Source organism: Oryctolagus cuniculus, chromosome 14 (assembly GCF_051225735.1).
Source record: "Oryctolagus cuniculus isolate XC-2025 breed Fujian yellow rabbit chromosome 14, ASM5122573v1, whole genome shotgun sequence".
NCBI lineage: Eukaryota > Metazoa > Chordata > Mammalia > Lagomorpha > Leporidae > Oryctolagus > Oryctolagus cuniculus.
The window spans coordinates 4,954,050-4,967,940 of record NC_142880.1 but is presented as its reverse complement, the minus strand read 5'-3'; the positions used below and the strand labels follow the sequence as shown (position 1 = coordinate 4,967,940).

The 13,891-nt window shown below is 46.9% G+C and overlaps 1 protein-coding gene across 16 annotated transcripts in view; it reads left to right on the top strand.

The window, feature by feature from the left end:
* The window catches only part of SSBP2 (single stranded DNA binding protein 2), a 309,460-nt gene that overhangs the window by 96,798 nt on the left and 198,771 nt on the right, over positions 1-13,891 (top strand). The window lies entirely within an intron of this gene.

The window sequence follows — 13,891 nt, the reverse complement described above, 5'->3', positions numbered from 1 at the left end:
CTGGTCTCCCACGCTGGTGCAGGGCCCAAGGACTTGGGCCGTCTTCTACTGCTTTCCCAGGCCATAGCCGAGAGCTGGATTGGAAGTAGAGCAGCTGGGTCTCGAACCAGTTCCCATATGGGATGCTGGCACTTCAGGCCAGGGTGTTAACCCGCTGCGCCACAGCGCTGGCCCCAATTTTTTTTTTTTTATTAAAGTGTTACAGTTACTGTATTTTGTAAAAGTTTCAGTTGAACAGATTTATTTTATTAAGCAAATTATCCATTTTTTTAAAAAAGATATTATTTATTTATTTGAAAGGTAGAATTACAGACAGTGAGAGGGAGAGACAGAGAGAAAGTTCTTTCCTTCTGTTGGGTCACTCCCCAAATGGTCCCAACAGCTGGAGCTGCCGCGATCCAAAGCCAGGAGCCAGATGCTTCCTCCTGGTCTCCCATGCAGGTGCAGGGGCCCAAGCACTTGAGCCATCCTCCACTGCCTTCCCGGGCCACAGCAGAGAGCTGGATTGGAAGAGGAGCAGCTGGGGCTCAAATCGGTGCCCACATGGGATGCTGGCTCTGCAGATGGGGGATTAACCTACTGCGCTATGGCGCTGGCCCCCCAAATGCCACTTCTGTGCAGCCCGGTAACCTTCCAGCCCACTTTCCAGACACTTCCCTCTTCCAAATGGAAAGGTATTTCATGGAGGCAACAGGAACCAAGAAAGCAAATTGAGTTTTTTTTTTTTTAAAAAAAAACACGTACACACACATATACACACCATATCCCTAGTTTCAAGTGTTGTATTTTGTCATTATTCATAATTTTGAAAAATAGTTTTTTATTTTGCATAGATATGATTGTTTTCATTGGGAAAATATTTTGATAATCTTACTTCAAATTCTTGTTTCACTTTGTCTTGCTTTACTTCTGACAGTTTTGAATCTGAGCCTTTTTACAGTGGTCCTTTTTCTCCAGTGTATATCTTTGTGATAAGAATGTTGATGATTTTATTGGGTTCTGCTATATGCTGGGGGACACAGTGTGGCAAGGAACATTACATAGACAAGAATAAGTGTAAAAGTGTGTGTTACACATACTTCATAATGTTCATGGGAAATGTATGGATTTCAAAATTTTTTACGTCAAGGTAAATTTAATCTCATTTTCCATGAATTTTTTGAAGTGAGCTGTGTTAGTTCTGATTCTTTTATGAAATCTGCAAGGCTGGTTTATTTTACAACTTTAATAGATCCCTGTTTTACTGATAAAGGATGTCAGAGATTTCAGAGTTTACATGACTGGCTGGGGGGTCGCACGGAGCTGTAGAACTGGAATTGAAGCCTAGGTGTCCGTTACTCCCAGAGCCCCACCCTTTTCTCTTATATCTGCACTATTTAACATGTAGCCACTACCTATATAAAGATATTTGAGCACTTAAAATATGACTAATTTAGTTAAGAAATGCTATGTATATGAGATCCACATTAGATTTTCAAGAAATCCAGTGAACCAAAGAATATAAAACATCATTAGTAATTTGTAAATTTTGGTTACACATTGAAATGAAAATACTTTTGATAACTCCAGGTAAAAAGTGTATCACTAAAATTAATTTCACCTTCTTTTTCGGTTTTTAACAAACCTGTTCGAAGTTTAAGAGTACGTACGTGGCCGTCACTTGTGGTCCTTTTTACGTCCAGCTGCACAGAGCTGCTCTGGTCATCTGGTCGCCAGAGCCCCACCAGGTCAGAGGTGCCACAGGTGGCCGTGGCCCATGGTGCCCTCCTTGGGTGTAGCCTGCCTCAGATTCCCCTTCTCCCCAGACACATAAGGAAGCACACACACAGCCCCAGTCTTATTTGTCAGTTGATTAGTGTATGTGAATTAGTAGTCTATTTGCCAAATTAGGAGTTTTAGAGATTTGGTCAGAACAAAGAACACAGGAAGGAAGGTACGCTCTGTGATGAAAGTTCAGTCTGAGAAGTACATGCAGATGAACACAGAAGTTCGTGTGTCTGCCTCCTTAGATCACTCATGGGGGTTAACGTGGCCTTTCTGAGTCATGTTTACTGTACAGAGGAAGTGCCTGAGCCCACAAAAAGGATGTGTTTCACGCTTGTGTGCTTGACCACCACCAGCTCACAGCACGTTTAGAAGCAGCTAACCAGGTTGTGGAGGTGTGGAAATTTTACTCTAGTGTAGTTGAGAAGTCGGTGGAAAGATTTACTGGTATCTTTAATTGTATCACAGACCATCTTGGATGGATGGGATCAACGTGGTGTTTCCTTGGGGGTTCCCAAGATTGTTCTCTCTCTCTCTCTTTCTCTCTTTCTTTCTCTTTCTTTCCTTCCTCCCTTCCTTCCTCTTTTCTTTTTCCTTCCTTCTCCCTCCCTCTGTTCCTCCCTTCCTTGCTTCCTTTCTTTCTGATTTATTTGAAAGTAAAAGGGAGAGTGAGAAAGATACCTTCTGTCCACTGGTTCACTCCCCCCTTAGCTGCAAAGGCCAGGGGCTGGGCTGGGCCAAAGATGAGAGCCAGGTGCTGCATCTCACATGGGTAGCACTTGGGCCATCTTCCCCTACTTTCCCTGCACGTTAGCTGGGGGCTGTATGAGGAGTGGAGTAGCTGGAACATGCACCAGGACTCTGTGGCATGCCGGCATCGTAGGCGGTGGCTTAACCTGCTGTGCCGGACTGTATTTTCTTACCAGTGTTGTAAGATGTCAAATACAGAGGTTACTAAACACCTTCAGGAAAGAAAAACGCTGCTTATGTAAGGAAGTCCAGGTGTCTGGACTCAAATGGGTGATGTGGTTTGAGCAGGTACCTAGATTCTTCACTCAAAGGCCCCAAGCTCAATGGAAAATAGATACACAAAATTTCTAGGGCTATTAGGTAGAAATGCAGTTAGAATATCAGAAGGGATTCGGACATTTTGAGAAGTATATTTTCTCTTGCTGCATTTGGAATACAAAACTGAGGATTTCTCTGCATTATCAGTCTGGTTCCATTTCACAAAAAGAATCAAACTGCAAACAAACGACTGTCACCAGGAAGACGCAATGCTTCTGGATTCCGGAGATGTGTGCATGTGCCTCTCAGAATTATTCAACAGTGTCTAGGTTGCCAAACTCCTGAGTGCGATGTGAACAATACATCCTCATTACCTAAGTAATCAGTATAGGGGAATGTCTCAAATAATTGAGGCAAAAGTATGCCAGGATGTCAAAAATTAATTTAGATGTATTTGGACATACATGGGTAGATTTCCAGAACACTGTCTAATAAAATAAAGAAGGGGAAGTGTGCCATTTTTATGGAAGACCATGAACATTAAGCGATGCTCTATATTTTTGTGGGTGCGTATTTATGAGTGTAAATTTAGTTAAAAGTTCAGAAAGAACATACCTGACAGTGTTGTTTTGGGGAGTCAGGGTGTTGAAGAGACCAGATAATTTTATTCTTAGTTGTAGGATTTTTAAAACAAGCAACACATGTATTATTTGTGGAATTACTTAAAAATAAGAGAAAAAAATACCGTCTCTTAAATTACCTGAATTTAAAGGGAGAAGCCAGGAGGTTGCTTTGCGAGGGTCCTGGCTGAGCGTGTTCCCTAGCGTTCCTGATGGTCTCAGTGGGTTCGGTGTCCGTGGCTTGCTGTCTGCTCCCGGGTGTTGTGGGTTCTGTACTGTCTGCATTGGGTTTGCCCAGTAGTGCACTCCTTCTGCCAGCACACTCCTGCCCTCCCCTGCCTGACTGGCTCAGCAGTGGCTTTCTGAGAGAGGCTTTCCAAGGCTTCATCCCTCTAAGCCTTCGGTACATTCTGTTGGGGCCCTCTGTAGGAACTTCTGCATGGCCCAGGAGTGTGGACTTCTTTTCTTCAGAGGCAGGGGAGCCTTTAAGATGTCCAAGAATGACGTCATTAGGTTTGTGCTTTGGTGTCTGTGTGATCTTTCCCATGACCGTGGACAGCGGACGAGAGGACACAGTGTGCTAGAGCTCAGTGCCCCACGGTGGGTTGCTCATGCTCTGTTTCACTTGGTTCATGTGGCAAGTTTAAGGCTGCTTGTTGTAGGATGACTTCTTAATTTGTTTTAATGATCAAGGATCATTTTATCTAAATCTTCCTTAGACTGTGTCCAAGTTTTTACCTAATTAAGAGTGTTACACAGGAAACCCAGCATAGGGAGACCTGCTTATTTGGGATGGTTACTGTGATAAAAAGGAAGTTATTGAAGCAGATGTCTAAATCTCCAGCGTTCTCATCTTGGTTCCAGGCAAAGTAGAATACTTCTTCCAGTTTGTGCATTTTTCCTTAGGATGACTGACAGTAGGCATGACTGTTGCTTTAATGAGCTCTTACCTTTCTTTTGTAAGGGCTTATTCTCATGGTCGAAGCTGGGAGAAGGCAGAATGGAAACCCTAGGCATTAAGTGTACGGGAAAGATATGAGCACAAGCTTTCTAAAAGTGCCTCTACCTGGGCCGTGAGAGAACGGGGCTGCTGATGGTGTCTGCTGTCTGTCAGAAGAGTGGAGGGAGGACACGCCCATTATTAGCAGCCGCGGCTTTTCTTAATTAAAAAAGGATAGCATTGGACTACCAGTTGACATCGACACATTTTTCTAACTAGGTTGTATTAACTAGCTCAGTGTATTAACTAGCTGAGTGTGATCTCAGATTCGTGATAGATTTTAAACCACTATCCAAATCTTAAATATAGCTTGTGCGACTTCATTTTCTTAGACCCACGTGGAGAAAACCATCTCCTTTAGAAATATGCTCGAAGCCCTTCTCTGTTTTCTTTATTCTTCAGCACTCAGTGCCCACAGACAGAAGCTGAGGGTTTTTCCAGGTCAGTGCCAATGTTTATGAGTTTGGATTCTTTAGAAACTATCCTTTTTCGGTCGTATTGTTTTGTTATAGAAAGATAATTCCTGCTTTTTCCTCCAACCTTGCATGGTATTCATGCCTCGGAATGAGTGTTGATCTTAACAAATGCAATTAAGATTTAGAGCCTTGCAGTGATTCTAAATTTTCCTCCTTTCTTAAAATTTTTCTACTTTTATATTGTATTCCCAGTCCTTATTTGCCATATGTTAGTAGCAAGCAAGGTAGCTTGAAATGGAAGCAGAAGAACGTCAAGGGGACCTCTTCTGTAGACTGATCAAGGATGCTGAGCTGTGAGACACCATGGGCTCCAGAATTCTGTGTCTCCCATCCATCTGTACCAGGACTGGGGGGGCCTTTCTTCTGCCAGCTGCCGTTTGCATGTGTATAACATCGTCTGCAGGGCGTGCAAAATTATCAGCTTAGTAATTAGCCTGCTGTAGATTTATTGACTCTCTAGTCCTGCCTGCCGTTGCTTTGGCAGGGCCTTGGACGGCCCCAGTCTATGCAAAGAGAGATGTGACAGTTGAGTATCTCCTAACCCACACCGTGTAAAAGGAGCCGCTTGGTGCAGACGCCTGGGTTTCAGTTGTGTCCTAAATCTCATTTACTTCCTTTCCCTTCGGTGTAGAAGGAAACAGTCCTCGTGGCACTTGAGAGTTGTGCTGTGGTTTCGATGGAATGGTTAGGACAGTGCCTGGCAGGTCACATGTGCTCCACGTTGCTATTTTTCAAATTCTCAACCATTTTTTTTCTGTCTTGTCCCTGTCTTTGGGTGTCACCGGCCCCCGTCCCTGACAGTGTGAGTTACCTCAAGTCCTCTCCAGAATCTTGGAGTCTCCCAGGGCCAAGTGGGAAATTTCTCCCTGCCCTGAGGATCCCAGCCCCGCTCTGATTTCTTGTTCCCTTCACAGCTCTCCCACCTCACTGCTCTTTGCATTAAAGGTTGTTCCTGCAGGCCAGGGGTGACTGGAGGGATAAAGCAGGGAACGGTGTGGCAACAGCCTTAGCTCAGGTGTTGCACCCAACAGCCGCCATAACTCCGTGTTGCCCCAGGGGATTTCCACTGGCCGTTTTCCATGGGTGCTGTTGTGGACTCCTGGCGTCCTCTGTGACCCCTTAGAGATCACAGAGATCCCACAGTCTTGTTATGTAGAATGTGGGGTGTTGGTTTTCCAGGGTGCAGTCCTTCCACTTCATAGCACTCCTAGTAGCCTCTGTCTTTCTGGGTCAAAAGATTAAAAACCAAAATCCCGAAAAGCTGTGTGGGTCTACCTGGGTGGAAGGGAGTTCTCTTCAAGAGGCTCCTTCCCTCCCACAGCAGAGCATTCTGGGATCTAGTCTGTGCTGCGTGCTGAGTGTCGGGCACTTGGGACCCGGCTGGTGCCCCTTGACTTACCACTGCTGGTGTCCTGGCCAACTCCAGCTGCATGTCTGTTGGCTTTAATGTTTTGACTTCAGATATAACAGCCTCTTTCAGTTCTTTCTCTACATTTGGCTTGGCATATAGACGCACCCATACTTCACAGAGATTTTAGAAAATTAGTGGGAACCATGGATAGAAGTCTCAGCAGTCTTATTTGGTAACAAACCTACACGTAGGTATGCAGGCATGCTTCTTAACATAGGAACTGGTTTTATCTTTTCATGGTATTGAAATTCTATTTTAAATATCGATTAACATGCATGGGTAGATTTAGGACTACTCTGAAAGGGGGAGGGCCTTGAGCGCCACAGCTGCTGCTGTGCTCGGGGATTTGGACCTGCCGAAGGTCCTGCTCCAGGGGGCCATCTCCCACCAGGGGCTGCTGACGTCAGGACTGCCCCACCCCGCTGCCGCTCCTGCGTCACTCTCGAAGCCGGGGCTGGAAGCCTCTCTTCTTCCTCTGGCCTTTTGATCTTCTGCTAGTGTCCCTGATGGCAGAACTTAGCAGGAAGCCAGCTGGCAAGGAGGCTAGGAAGTATGATTTCAGAGTCTAATCCCGGAGCATAGCATGGAGTAGAGAAAGGGGTGTGGCACAGAGAGAGCGGGCAAGTGACTGGTGGGCCTGGTCAGGTGCCCACAGGATGAAAAGCTGAACAGGTGTGTGTGTGTGTGTGTGTGTGTGTGCACTCTTGTGTATCGTTTTTTCTTGGTACAAATGTTAGCTTATTACACACTGTTCTGTGCTTTCATTTTTTTGTTTCACTTGTTAAGTTTTGGAAATTGGGCCATATTGGTTCGCAAAATGTCTTAATTCTCTTTTTATGGTTGTAGAGTATTTCACTCTGTGAAATGTGTTGTGATATATTTCATCAATCCCCTACTGATGAACATTTAGTTTTTTTTTTTCCAGTATTTGCTTTTTAGAAGATTCATTTATTTATATGAAAGAGTTACACAGAGAGAGGGAAAGACACAGAGAGAGATCTTACATGCACTGGTTCACTCCCCAGATTGCTGCAATGGCCAAGACTGAGCCAGGCCAAAGCCAGGAGCCAGGAGCTTCATCCAGGTCTCCCGGTGGGTGGCAGGGGCCCAGACAGTTACGTCATCTTCTGCTGCTTTTCCCACAGCTTTAGCAGGGAACTGGATCAAAAGTGGTGTAGCCGGGACACAAACGGGCACCCCTAAGGGATGCCAGCATTGCAGGCAGCGGCTTTAACTGCTGTGCCACAGCGCTGGCCCTGTTTGCAATTATAAAACAATACTTCAATGAAAATAGTTCCATATATGCATGAAAGAATTAATAATTTTATATACCTGATCATCTTTATGGGATGAATGCTGAGTAGAAGGATTGCTATGTCACATATTACTTCATTTATAATTATGCTACATGGCATGTTTAACCCCTTTCTAGATACCTCTGCCCATGATTCAGTGTTTGGATCTTTGTATAGAAATGTTGAACTTGCTCCGTCATAGGATAAAGAAAGTGTGATCACAGACCAGGCCTTGCAGTGAGGAGGAGGGCAGTGGAAAACGGCCATACTTCCGCAGGAGACGGTGGGAGGATAGAGCCTCTGGCTGGTCAGATGATGGAGGAAGAGTGATCGATAACTGAGCAGAAAGCTCAAGACTAGGGAAATACCCATGGGGCTGGGATCATGGAAGAGGGAGGGCTGGAATAGAGAGGGAAGTTGTTGGCCTGGATGCCACCCAAACACCTGAACAGCCCTGAGGCCCACAAAAAGTCAGTTCAGCTGAAAATACTCTTCACAAGTGTGGAGAAATCCTGTCCCAAGGGACTGTTGGCACTTAGGGGCATTTTCTGTCACTCCTCACCTCCACCCATCATTAATGCATTTCCTTAAAGAATGCTAAACTACATAGATTAGTATCACTTTAGAATGAAAGGCACCTGTGCGTTTTTCCAGATAATCATAAATTTAGCATGATTTTTTTTCAATACACACACACACACACACACTTTTTTATCCTCAAACAGGAGAGGTTTCACAGTAAATATTTCTTCTCGCCTTCCCATCCCCTGCTTGAAAAGCAAGAGAGCACGGCCCTCTTTCCACGTGGACCTGTCTCATCTTCTTAGTGACTGCACTCGTCCGTCCACACAGGCCGCAGAATTCGCTCCGCTTGCCCTGTTGGCGAGTGTGTCTCGGGTTGTTCCTTCCTGTTTTCCTGACTGGGCTGCGTGAGCGTGGTTTGGTTTTCTGTCCTCCAGGGTTCTGCTTTGCCTTTCCCTGAGCACTGCTTGGTGGTTTCTGTCAACAAGTCGCCTCCAGAGCTGCGGTGGTGTGGAGGCAGTGGTGTGAGTCTTTATGGAAACACACTCCTGGTGGAGCCATCTCTGCTTTGGGGAGAACTTGAAACATCCTGAAGTGTTGTTCATCCAGCCTTTGTGTCCGGTGCACAGCGAAGGGCCCCGGTCCTGACTACTGTGGCACAGACGTGTGTTTAGAGTGGGAAAGATGGCCCCTGCCCACTACCACGCGGGTGTGTGCAAGGCAGTTTGAGTGTCTCTGACAAAGAATAAGATGTGAGACTGTTTAGTCTCCGCACAGGGTACCTTCAGGCTGCCTCCCCACGACTAAGCCACATAGGGAGGTTCCCGGAGCACTTTGCTGAAATAGCTGGCAAATAGATCGGCAGAGACGCCGTGGACGTGCAGAGAGAGAGGCTGGGGAACTGACTCGATGCCGCGGGGCCTGTGGGCTGCTCCTCCGGCTGCCAGGCACACCTCGGTGTGGAGGCCACCGCGTGTCTCCTTGGTCCCTCCAGGAGTCATCTCACACCCTTCTTTTCATGGAGGGCAGCAATGCGTTCTGAAACTCGGCTTTATTTTATGTTCTGTGAAGTCAGGATGAACCGAGGTGAGGTATCGGGACACTCAATGGAAGAACGTGCTGCTCACGGGGTGAGGGTGAGCCCAGTGGTAGGGGGCGTTAGTGGGTGTGGCGCACCCCGGCCAGGTCCTCCTCCCGTACCTTCCAGGAAGACATCGGCCGGCACTATGGCTAGAGGAAAGAGTGAGGTGAGGATGAGGCAGGTTTTTGACTGAATTAAACCTTTAATAAGCCATCAGACTCTTACTTCTCATAAGTCAGTCCCTAAATACTCTTCTTTATTGTGACCCAAGATGATAAAATGTGGATCAACTAACTTTCAATCAAAGTTGCCATAGATATGCAGATTATTTGTGTAACCACTTAGGATGATTCAAGTTAGGATCTAGCTTACAATTATACAGCATGTTCTCTTCTTCTTATATTTAGTCTAAGTTCAAGCACATTAGCTTCTGGAATTTTTCCTTTTAGCTCTTTTTTAAAATGGCTGTCATATTTCTAATTTCTAGAAAATTTGTGTCTGGAGACCAGTTTACTTGTATACCTCAAGGTTCCCATTGATTCACATTTTATGTACTTAAAAAATCCAAAAAATGCAACTGGTTTCAGGGACTTAAGTGGCACGTAAGTTTTCCCATCTCTTTCTTAAAGAAGTTCTTTTTGTCTTTGGTGTTTGCAAATCCAAGGGTGCTTTTAAAGCTCCGATTTGAAAGATTAAAAATTATTTTTGAGTCCTTTTGGGATAACTGATTTCTTTTATGGGTGATGATAGAATGAATTCCTTGAGTTTTTCTGAAATCAACAATTCTATTTGTTCACTGCTTTTTAAAGGGCCCCTGAGCCTGCCTTGTTGACTTGGGATATTGAGAAAAAAATTATTGTTAAACCCCACCACTGAGGTCTTTACCTGGTTTCTGTCGCTCCCCCTCTTCGTGGAGGAACGACACAGGACCCTGCGCTGTTCTTTCGTCTGCTCGGCCCTCCCCGGGTTTGCTGCTGGTTCTTCCCGGGTTGGCTACTGTCCCTTCCACCTCCGTGGAAGGGCAGTTCCCCCTGGCCACATTCCCCACTTCCGCAGGGGAGCGGCACACCGCCGGCCGGCTCTCTCGGGGGCTGCACAGGTGTTCCCCTTAGATGTTCCCCTTAGATGTTCCTGGTGCATGCCGTCTCTCTCCTCCTTTATAGTCCTCCTCTGCCAATCCCAACTCGGCTGCCCACACGCCGAGTACGCTGCTCTCCTCCAATCAGGAGCAAGTCCTACAGTTTATTGGTTGAACTGGAGGCAGCTGTGTAGAAGCTGGTTTCTTCTCTCCCAGCGCCATATTGTGGGAGAGCAGGTGCATAGAATAAGTCTTAATTCCAGTAACAGTCTAGTCCGAGCTGCTCCCCACAGATCCCCCTTTCTTTTTATTTTTTGGCGTTGATACGCGCCTGTCTTCGGTGTCCCGCGGCACACACTCTGCTCTGCTTGCTAGAGTTGCCACAGGTTCTTACAAGTCCTATCAATCAGGCAAACCGAATCCGGGTCCTCTCTTCGCCATGTTGTGAGGAGGTTTTTAGGCGCTGATGGCGTGCCTGTGTTCGGTGACCTGCAGCTCATACTCTGGTCGAGCTGCCTGCTGGTGCTTACCGCCTTAATCAGGCAGACCGAATCCAAGCTTTCTCATTGCCATATTGTGGGGAGGCTTATTGGTGTTGATTCGTGCCTATCTTCGGTGACCTGCAGCTCATACTCTGGTCGAGCCGCCTGTTGGTGCTTACCGCCCTAATCAGGCAGACCGAATCCAAGCCTCCTAATTGCTGTATTGTGGGGAGGCCTTACTGATGTTAATTCGTGCCTGTCTTCGGTGACCTGCGGCGCATAAGCTGCTAGCCGCCCGCAGGTGCTCATCGCCTCACTTAATCAGGCAGACCGAATCCAAGCTCTCACATTGCTGTGTTGTGGGGAGGCCTTTCTATTTCTCTATTTCTCTATCTCCGGGCATTCCTATTTCTCCCATTTTACTTCTATCTACCAGCATTCCTATTTCTCTCATTTTACTTCTAAACTTCTGTTTCTCTTATCCCCGCGGCTTCCCGGCGCCCGCCCCGCGGCAGCTTCACGGCTCCGCACGGCTTCCCGGCGCCTCGCCCCGCCGGCGGGCTCCCGGCTCTGCGCGGCTCGGCTTCGCGCGCACACTCCGCGGTCTCCACGCCCCTTCGCGTCTGAACCACGGCCTCGCGCCAGCCCCGCGTTCCCTATCTATTCACGCCCCGTGCTCCCTCTGCACGCGGCGGCTTCCGCGAGTCACACAGCGTAGCTTGCGTCTCCGCCACTAGCATTCAATCCAAGTTCCCCGGGCTAGCCTGGCGAATTCAACCCAGCTTACGTCTCCGCCCCACGGTTTGGCTTCCCGTCCTTTGCTCCCCGGGCTAATCAGACGGATCCCAACCAGGCTTACGTTTCCGCTTCTGGTTTTAACTTTTCGCCCCCTATTCCCGGGCTAACTTGAGAATCCCAAAGTGGCTCTCGTTTCCGCCTCGGCCTGCCCCCCGCGGCTTCAATTTCCCTAACATTTTTCTCTACCCGGTATGTTTCCCCAAGCTTTCCTCCAACAATATTCCTCCCTCATTTCTCCTGGCCTCTCCCCACAGTCCGTATCCGAGTCTGTTTGTTCTAGCTTTCACTTTCGCTTTCGACCTTAGAGATTTCTCCCAGCTTACCCCCGTAGTCCATAGTCCGTATCTGAGTCTATGCCTAGGCTTTCAATAGCTTCTTCCGGCACCTTTTTCGTCCGGCTTTTCCCTAGGCTGTTTGCTAGTCTCTCTCTCTGGTATTTTCCACTTCTTCCCTCCTAAGTTTCCTTTCCGTCCTAGGTTTCCTATCCGTCCTAGGTTTCCTATCCGAGTCACGGCCCCATTGTGTCGCTCCCCCTCTTCGTGGAGGAACGACACAGGACCCTGCGCTGTTCTTTCGTCTGCTCGGCCCTCCCCGGGTTTGCTGCTGGTTCTTCCCAGGTTGGCTACTGTCCCTTCCACCTCCGTGGAAGGGCAGTTCCCCCTGGCCACATTCCCCACTTCCGCAGGGGAGCGGCACACCGCCGGCCGGCTCTCTCGGGGGCTGCACAGGTGTTCCCCTTAGATGTTCCCCTTAGATGTTCCTGGTGCATGCCGTCTCTCTCCTCCTTTATAGTCCTCCTCTGCCAATCCCAACTCGGCTGCCCACACGCCGAGTACGCTGCTCTCCTCCAATCAGGAGCAAGTCCTACAGTTTATTGGTTGAACTGGAGGCAGCTGTGTAGAAGCTGGTTTCTTCTCTCCCAGCGCCATATTGTGGGAGAGCAGGTGCATAGAATAAGTCTTAATTCCAGTAACAGTCTAGTCCGAGCTGCTCCCCACAGTTTCCAAGGTAGTTTCTGAGGCTTTCCTGGATCAGTTTTTAAGTGTGACTTGACTTCACGGTTTCCTGTTCCTCTGTCCCCTCACTGCTGGATGGCCCTGCACAGCGTTTGTCACCCTCCAGTAAGCACAGCTCGTTTGTTTGTTTATGGCCTGTCTTCTCCACTAAGCAGTCAGCTCCTGAAGGAATGGACTTTTATGTTTTGTATTTCCTGCTAAAGCCACCACATAAATACGCATCTGGATTTCTGATTTCTCAGTTTACTTTGTAAAAGGTATTTAGCCAAGAGGCTGGCATTGTGGTGTAGTGGATAAGGCCACTGCCTGCAATGCCAGCACCCCTTTGGGGTACTTGTTTGTTTTCCAGCTGCCCTGATTTCAATCCAGCTTCCTGCTAATGGCCTGGGAAAGCAGCGGAAGATGGCTCAAGTTCTTGGGCCGCTGCCCCCCACGTGTGAGATCCGGAGGAAGCTCCTGGCCCCTGGCTTTGGTCTAGCCCAACCCTGGCCATTGTGGCCATCGAGGGAGTAAACCAGTGGGTGAAAGATCTCTCTGTGTCTCTCCCTCTCTTTCTGTAAATCTTTCAAAATAAATAAATCTTTATAAAAAAATAAAAGTATTTAGCAACTACTGATTCATTTTTAATAGTCATCTCGTTTAAAATTTGTATTCTAGTAAAGTATAATCTTCTAAAATACAAGCTATGTGACATCAGCCTCACTGTCATTTTAATTCTTACTCTGTGAAAGATGTGTGCCTGCATGGTCCCATCCCTCAAATCAGGAGTATATTCAGAAGTTTAATCCTTTGGGTGTAATTGCCAATCCACGTGTTACGCCCAGTCTATCTCCATTTCTGGGCCCGTGGTGACACCTGATGTTCAGAGTGATGTTAGGAACCTAAAATACCTCCTGTTTACAATAAATAAATAAAATTAAAATTTAAAAAGATTTCAAAAGTTGAGTTCTCTTTTAATGGTTGCCTGAATTTGGTCTGTATATCACTTGAACAGAATACTAATTCCCAAATGATTTTAAGTAAAGAGAAGCTCAATTTTCCTGTTCAAATGATTAATTTTTACTCTTCACATTTAAACCAGGAGTCTAGGTGATTCTTTCTGAGTTCCGACTCTGCTTATTTTTTTTCTAGTTATATGTCTGCTTTCCATGAAGGTACTTTATACTTTTCCGATTAGTAAGCTAAAATTTCCCGGCCACCCCTGAATACTTGAATACTTGCCTGTGGAATTTCACTGGAATGTTCTGGAGCAGTGATGATGGAGTACATTGGTAGATGGATGGTCTTGTAGGCAAAGGAAAAATAGTGGTGGCTAATGGTTGTCGCACACAAACATCTCA